A 9,235-nucleotide genomic window follows, 5' to 3' on the forward strand; every position below is an offset into this window, starting at 1 on the left:
TTTCAGTTTCTTTACATCCTTCTCTGCATGGTGAGTGCTTGTCTCATCAAAATCAGGGAACCTGATCTCTTATCAGTATTGGTGATCTCTTTGCCTTTCCCCACCCACCTCACCTTAGCATCCTGCTTTACCCTCGAAAATGATTCAAAGGAGAACGAGGAATTATTAGGCTCCTGGAGTAAAACTTTTGAAGAGCAGGCATTTAGTAAAAATGCATCAAGAATTCCTTTTAAGGACACTTGTAGACCTGAACTATTCCCAGAGGAAGTAAGTCTTTTGTATTTAGTTTTTAAGTGACTTTCTATTTTAACATAAAGCTGGCCCTTAAGAACGGAGATCCAAAGAACTCGGCTGCTGTAGGCCTGTTCTGCTAGACAGCTCATCACTGTGGATGCATGCTTCCAGGCACTGTTGGGAACTTGTGATAAAAATTAAATCCTCCAGCTCCTGAAGGCTCAGAAAAACAGTGAGGCTGGGGGCTGCAGGGATGAGCTTCCCCATATTTAAAACCAGAAATAATTTGTAAAAGGAAAGACTTTATTCTTATAGTAAAGTACTACTGGTTTTAAACTTGCCACACCACCTTATGTTTCTAGGTAAATTAAAAGAGCTCACTCTCTTCAAACAAAGCCTGGAGGTTCATGACTGCTTTATTGGCAAGAGTTCACATTGACATTTCTGCTGATGTTCCTGATGCCTGGTTCAAGGAGACATTGGGCTTAATTTGGAAACCTTTTCTACCACGGGTTTCCTGGAATAATAAATATTAATGAGGTCGATATTTTATATTAACTTCTATCCACAAAACTTCTGGAGAATATTTGTTATGAACCAGCATCTAAAGTAAGTTGAAAGACAAATGCTGTGCTAGATGGAATGATAGGAGAGGCAGCATCAAAGATGACATTTTCTAAGGGTTTTGATTGCTCGTCTGGTTTTTCACCAGCAATAAGGCTAAAGGTCTTGCCTGTAGCATTTAAGTGACACTAGGCTGTGTGGTGAGTTTACCTGAATAGTGTCTCATTGATATTCAACAGAGCTTTGCGTTTAGGATGTTTTCATTAGAAAATGATGTTTTGGAGATCAGGAGTCGTCTTCAAATATAGAAATTTCATCTGTTAAATTAGGATTCTAAAATTATTGCGTGGAATTTGGAAAACAGCAATAATACTTGGTTATATTCCGCTATGCTAGAGCTGGTCTATTCTTTAGTTTTTAACCATGAGGTAATTCAGAAGTGGAACAACTTCTCAAAGGTTGTTCTAGACTGCCCATAACTGCAACTTGCCATATCAAGATTGTATGGGGTTTTCTTTTTCCCCAGAAAAGATGTTCTGTCATCAGAAAATGAATTAATTCAGGGGATTCCTCTGGCCTGCATTGCACAGTGTGGCTATGGGATCATAGACAGTTACTTTTGGTCTTACAACCTATTAATTTCCAGCATGTTAGATGAACCTATATAATTGGCAGTATGCCCAGGCCTCCCAAAAAGTTCCCTGGTGACTTTGAAATGTGTTGTATGGTAGTAATGCCCAATTCGTCTCGAAGGGTAGTTGTGATGTTCATAGTGCCAGCATTCATAAAATACTTAAAAATCCTTGGATTGAGTGATTGTGTGTTCCTGTAAGTAGGGGAGGGGTATAACTTAGTTGTGAGTGATACAACTTAGTTACATGGAGTTATCAGTAGACTGAAAGCTGGTGAGGGTTATGACACCTTGCTAACAGTTACCTCTTTTCTCATTCTCAAGCCTAAACTGGAATTATAATTGCATTTCACTTACGTTGGCTTTGTAATACAAGTGTTAGCGAAGTGGCCTTCCAGCTTTCATGCTCAAGGCTCAAGTAAGGTCCTAATGAAATTGTAAAATGTCTTCTCTGGTTTGTCTTGCTTTTGGTGTCTGAAACTCAGATTCTTCCCATGAAAACGGAAGTGAAGGAAGACCATTGCTTTTAAAGGAGTTATAATAGCATTTTAGGGTGAGACAGAGGAAAGATTAAACCGAAAGTTGAGTTCACTTGTCTAAAACAAGATAGTGAAATGCGTGTCTGTATGTGCATATAGACAAGTAAATAAATAGCTTAGTGTTCAAAAGTGCTGAGCACATTCAGAAGTAATTGAACTCAGTGGGATTACAAGCGCTTGCTGCCTACATTACTATTTTAATATCTGTCTTAAAGACTTTAGGAAAACTTAGCATCAGGCTTTTATGCCATCCAACCGTAAACTTTCTTTGTCACACTGCGATCACATCCCCAGTCATCTTCCATCAGCCCAGCCACAGAAGTCACAACAGTTACTGTTGTGCTGTAGTCCTGGGAAAGGTCATCTTCCCTTCATCCTGAGAAGACAATATCCTGCCTTCTCAAATATTTGTGTCTCAATCTCAAATAGTTTTCAGGCTTTCTGGGACAAGTTGATTTTATAAATGTGAATTACATTAACCTCAGTACGAGACGATTGCTCTATCCCATCTCTACAATTAAAGCTGTTCTTAAGGCCCAAACAGGATATGTGGTTTTCTCCATACTCTGCTGAAATTCACAGACTAATAGTTTCACCCATCATTTGTGCTTTAATGTGCTTGCAGGTAAAACTGGGCTAACACTGATTTTTGGTGATTTTTTTTCCCTGATATTTTAATAAAACAATAATTTTAATAATATGTGGAAACCTAGGTCCCAACACACATTGTTCAGACCAGTCTAAGCTGATGAGCAGGAACATGGGGGATGGATGGTTGGTACAGCTGTCATGGGGCACCTGAATGCACTGTTGGGGAGATAAGCCCCAGACAGCCTGAAACTAACCCAAGGGGTGCCAGGCTTGTGACGAGGAAACCTTTGATGAGCGAGGAGATGGGAGAAGTGTATGGGAAGACCAAGAGAGGCACAGAGTACTTTAATTTTTGCATGTTGTCATCTCAGTTCTCAGTGTGACAGCTCCTGTCTGAGGTTTCAAGCCACTGCGCTAGTCAGATGAACTGTAACTCCTGTTTTTGACTTTACTGTTTCTTCTATTTTCATATGGGATGTTTCACACAAGTTGAAAAAACAAAACAAAACAAAACAAAAAACAGAAACAAAACCTTACAAGATTTAGCTAAGCTTTGCAAAATTGGAACTCACATTGTCATGTAATTCTAAATGATACTTCAAAGAATTGTTTCTTCCTGGACAAAGTGGTGCAACTTCCCAACCTGATGCTGGAGTGTTTGTTGGCAAGCCTTAGCTTGTAATGTTGGCATTTCAGCCAACATCAAAACCAAAAACCCAATGAATTGCTCACTGGACAAAACTTCACTGTTTCTGAAGCAGTTTGATGCACAGAAACATACGCAAGTGCATACAAACGGATAAGTAATCCCCACCCCCTTACATTTGCAGATAACTGGATATTGCCATATTATTTTTTATGCCACATTTTGACTGCTGTTCTATTTCAGTCATAAGAAGCTCGGGGTATGGGACTTAGTGCCTGTTAAAACTAATTACCCTTACCATTATCACCAATTAACCCCGATTAATGTCAGACAGAAATGCAAAAATGTCGAACCATTTTCTACGATTCAGTACAGATGAGTTCAGGGGAAGTGGTAATGACATCTTCAGGCTGTGCGTGAGAAACTCAGGCTACCAAAAAAGTAAAAGCTTTCTTCTAGGTTATATACACACATCACTCAGCCTTGTCCCCCAGAGGTGTTGCTAGTGGAGGCCAAGCAATTGGTGCTTTCTGTCACCAGGTCACCCAGCTCTTCAGACAGGAGGGGATGTGGGTGAGGGGATGCAGTGGGCAGCGTTCTCCAGCGTGACAGCACTGGCAGCTTTGCTAGCAGCCTGACACTGAGGATGTACTCCAGGCACCGCCTTGGTCACTTGGCTAATTTCTCTCTGTCTGTTAGTATTATCGACTAATTTTCCCAGCACAAGGCAGTTTGCTGTAGGATGCTGATTTTGTCAATCTCATAAATATTTAGTGTATAATGAAACAAACGTTATTGAGGCTTTTCAGGTTTTGAATTTTGCTCTTCCAGACCCGATTTTTGCTTTCCGCTTCAGGCCATGGGGGCCTTCCTGAGTAAGGATTAAGCCTTCTGCTTTACGTGACATCTCATTGGAAGTGATGTCAGTGTCCTTGTCCTAGTCCGTTCCTCATCCTAGTAAATGAAAGGACCCCCAGATCTGTTGCAAGGCTCTGTGCGCCCGGTGAGCACCTCCTGAAGGAAGGCAATGGCTCACAGGTCAGGGGAGCTGTGCATCAGGAATGAGATCAGTTCAGAGCCGCTGGAGTTGTGCTTTAAAGTAAAAATGAAGAAAAAACATTACAAAGAGAGGAAAAAAAATTCTGCCAAAGAGAGTTGCTTCCCCAACTTGTTTAAAAATCTAAATTAAGTAGCTCACTCAACAATAGGTATTATAACATTAGCGTGTACAGTTTTGCCACATGCGTTTTTCATACATAGCTTTGCTGTTAAACCGAGGATGGGGACTGGAGTCACTTCTACTGAATTAACGTTATGATATTTATTATAGTAGTTACATGTAACAGCACAAGTGTACTAACATTGTTGGCTCATGAATACCAAGGCTCAGCCAAGCTCTAAAGTCCTGGCTGTGGCTCTAGGGACAGTGGATCTAAGAAAGGAATTTGCTCACAATGCTCAAATTTTCCGCAACATTTCCTAAATCAGTGGCTTTACCCTGGCTGCAGTATGTAGCTTGGAAACCTCAGGCAGAGCTGTGAATTATAGGGATAAAGCTCTGTTCAAAATATGCTCTGACTGTGTCTCCCAGTATAGCTCTTCTGTATCCCCCAGCATCACTCATCACTTTCTGATCTTTTCTATTGACATTACGGGCATCAGAATTCGGAAAGCTTTCAGGGATGATTATTGCATGTGTGCAAGTCAAAGGTGATTGTTTTTCATTATTCTGTTAGGATGTAGCATGATAGTTATGACAAATACTGTGATAACTAGGTCTCTCTTATTATTTGAACAGATTTAGTTCTTAAGAAAAGGTGACAAAACTCCTTAATCTTTCACATTTTGCAATTTAGCAATGAACACCAGGAATTTAAAAAAAATAGTATTTTTCTAATTTGAGAAAGTGCCATATGAAATATAAAATTAACTTTTTTGCTTTATCTTGGTTTTCTACTTTAAGAATGGAAGCTGTTTCAGTACACAGCAATACAAAGAAGCGCTGCTAGTTACGTTATGAAAGAATGATCATCATAAAAGAGAATAATATACAGATTTTTGAGTTATACATGTAGTAGTACTTCATTTCTTTCTATGCTACAAACAGTCCTGGTTACAGTATTTTACACCATAGCTGTGAAACTGCTGAATAGCATTAGGCTTTAGGGAGCAGGAGTGTGATCTACTGGTCAAAGCACAGGACTGAGAAAGGGGAAATTTATACTGCAGGTCCATGTTTGTGGTGGTGTCTAAATCGTTCTGTCTGATCAACTCTAAGGCAGTTTAGTTACATACAATGATCTCTCAGCAATACCTCATGGCATTCCTATATAAAAAAGCGGAGCAGGAACAAAAATCATTATCTTATTTTCCAAAACGTTGTTTGGTTCTTAAGAAAGATCAGTAATATATGCTCCATAGAAAGACATAAGAATACTAAAGCAAAGGGATTTTGAAATAATAATTTGGAATGTCCCCCTGCTGTTCTTTTCGCCTCATATTAAGGCTAGTTTATGCCATGGAGTACCGAAGCTTTAAATCTCTTCTGAATGTTAAGCTTTGTGAAGTATTTTGACAACTTCAGTTGAAAAGCACTATATAAGCCAGAGTATTATTACTATTAATTGCTTTATTATAGAGTACTCATAGATGTCAAAAATTATAAATACTGGGGTGGGGGGCGGAGGGGTGTTAGCAGCGATAGGCCTAGCAGGGTATGACAGGCTTGGAGGTTTTCTTATTTTTCCAACTGCTGTTTGCAGAAATACACGTTTCAAGAATTTCACTTTTCATGTTGTTACAGCATGAAAAAGATTTCCTTCTGTATCCCTGAGATAAGTGCAACTATGTCCTTCTCCCCACTAGAAAGGGAGAAAGTATGTGAAGTGGAGAGAGGCTGGCTACATCTATTGCTACCATGAAGCTGTCTCTGACCCTTGAAACGTATTTTTTTTAAACATTTTCTTGCTGCCTTTTGTAACAATAAGTATCCCACGCTTGTATTTTGTCATGTTGCCCTACTTGAGCTTACTGATGTGGGAATTTCAAAATCTCAGATAAATCCTGGTTCTGCATTGCATAGAGTTTTACTTGTCTCTTTGTGTAAGCTTAATTTTTTTTTTACCATTCACATGATAAATGGAAGTTTGCAAAAGTAGAACAAAGCATGTATCTGCTAATTTGATATTTTATTAAGATTCACAAAAATATGCATACCCCTCCTGTGATAAACAGCCTGTCCTGCTCTCGAATGTCAACTCTACCATTGACTCAGTGGAAGTGGCGTGGTCCTGATCTTGATTCCCCCCTCCTGAATCCTGTAAATTTGCACATACCTATGAAAGAGGAGATAGCCTTTTTGACTCTTTTAGCCCTTTTAGCTTCCTTGACAGTTTGCTAAGAGTACCAAGAAACCATTTTTGCCTTCCACAACCTTTTTTTTTTTTTAATTCCCAAAAGCCCTCATATATTTTTGTAGTATTCCTAATCTCTGTTGGCCTGCAAAGAGAGAGACTCAGGTTTCAGAAAAATAATCTCTTGTATGGTAGGTGCACAGCACAAGAAACAAGGGGCTGGGGCAAATGGTTGGAGGTCTGGATCTACTAAGGCTCTGTCCTTCCTTGAATTCTTTCATAGAAGGCCAGTGACACTGTTAGTTTTGTATTTATGATCTATACATTAAATAAATGGTGTACGCCAATGCAGTTCACAGTAGTTTGGAACTGATTGCCTTCCTTAGCAAGAAATGGTTAAAAAAATCAGTAGTCGCTTTTGTAATTTTTAGTTGTGCTTTATGCTTGGATGCTTGTTCATTGTTATCAAAGGCAAGGTCTTGATTCAAAGAGACTTGTTGTAATTGTATGACCTAATTAGAATCAAGCTTCTAATCACACATATTTCATAAATAAATTAAATGACTTTGCACATTCTTTTCTTCAACTTTTGGATATGTATCCTGAGTCAAAAATGTAGAGAATGTATTTTTGCAAATAAATTATTTTCTTTGCCAATGACAGTTTTGCAAACATTGGCACGGTGCTGTCTCTATTGCTGCAAGCTAATGTCTCTCTTTATTAACCATGCTAAAAATTGGAATGTGGACGAGTGACATTTTCTTTATTTACACACAGTTTTAATGAACAAAAATGTAGCTTGTTATAATTTATAGGATTTGCATGGTGTTAGTTCTGATTAGGTGCGACGGGATGCACCAACGCTTTTATTAACATTAACTACCGCACAGTTGCTGCTATCGAGAAATTCTTAGAGTACAAATGAACACAAAGAGCCTTGGTTGAGTCTCATCAAGCGAAGTAGATCACCTTTTCAGTCAGTACCTGGCCACAGCCTTCTGACCAAAGAACTCACATGATGTATATAGAGTGACTTCAGGTGACTCGGCTGCTGAAAAATGTGATGTGAATCCGTACAGCAACATTTTTCCAAAGTGACAGTAACTTCTCATTACAGATTCAAGAATCTCTTGATTCTTAGAAATGGTGGGCTTTTTGTGTTGTCAGTGCAAGGCTGTGAGCACCCCTGCCAGACCCAGGCAGCAAACACGCTGAGATTGCCAGCAGAGAGAGATTTATCTGTCCACAGTTTTGGCTAGCTATGGAAAAGCTGAGACAGTCCCAGGTATGTCATTCAAAGAGAAATCCCAGAAGTAACTTCTTGTTGCTGTGGGTAATAGCTTTTCATTTATATTCATTATATTCATGTCATAACCTTTATGAGATGGACTTGATTTCCCCGCTTTGTCTTATTTACAAAGCTTCCCTTTCCTTCTGTTTCTTCATTTACTACTGTCTGAAGGGCCTTGTAAAAACAACAACAAAAAAAAACCCCAAAAAAACCCTGAACACTATCAGCGTAACAAATTTCTCAGACTTGCCTGTCAAGGTCTGACATTAACTCCTTTCGCTTATGTGACAGTTAGCAGGTAGATGTCTCTTTGTTGTTTAAAAGGGAGCTTGCTTTGTGTTTCTCCCTGGCCTTTCACTTTTATGCAAAACTCCCTTATTTCCTTTATGCTATTAATATTTTCTATGAATTTGAAGGAAGCCAGAAATTGCTTCTTTTTCATTTCCTTTTCACAAATCCCCTGATTCTTTGTTGTGTACTATAAATACCGTCTGACTGTTTCCAGTGCTCTACCCGGATATTTCAGCGAGCTGAAGAGCCGACTGAGGGCTGCTGCCTGCCAGTCAGATGCTGTAGAAGGATGTGTCCACGTGCATGGAGGCAAGATGAGAGACATCCTGGCAGGGTCAAGTGGGCACGTTCACTTTGCCAAGTGTCAACTCCAATTACGGAATGCTACCTCCCAACGTTTTAAAAAATGCAGCCCCTTCTGAAAGTACACAGAGTACTTCTTAATTGCAGGAAAACTCTCTTTCTTTTAATTTTTTATAAAGTGAAGCATAAAAAATTTAAATGAAAACTTTTAAAGGGTATAGCTTGAAATGGAAGAAGCTTTGGACTGTTGCTGCAGCACATCTGACTTCAAGCCCTAACCTGTAAATTGGCACAAGTTTCATTGTGCAGTAATTTAATCTCATTTCCACTACATATCTTCTTCTTAGATTCAACACAAGGTGATTATTCCTCTCTTTGGCTAGGCAATGTAGCCCTTTTCTATTATAAACCACAGAATTGAATCAAACTCTGAAGTCATTAGACAGAGTCCAAGAAAGTGCTACTAATGACCCTCATTGATGCCAGTGCTCTTGCGACCCAGCTCTTCTTTTATAAAAGTTATAGCCCTTTTCTATCCAGAAATAGATAACATACAAAGTTAAAAATGTGTTTGACAGCAAATAGAGAGTGGGAAGAAGATTCTGGCCATGCAATGCCCTGCAGTCAAATTTACCAGCTTTAATTCAGTCTACTGAGATTAAATATTTTTCTGTGGTATGTAATCTGCCACCAGACTATAAGCGCAAAGGGAACCTCTACTGCAGAAGACCCAGTGAACTCCGTGTTTATAGCAGCCCTGTGCAGTATGATTTCAAGTCCCTGTTTTGAATC

The sequence above is a fragment of the Rissa tridactyla genome, chromosome 2, assembly GCF_028500815.1.
Source record: "Rissa tridactyla isolate bRisTri1 chromosome 2, bRisTri1.patW.cur.20221130, whole genome shotgun sequence".
NCBI lineage: Eukaryota > Metazoa > Chordata > Aves > Charadriiformes > Laridae > Rissa > Rissa tridactyla.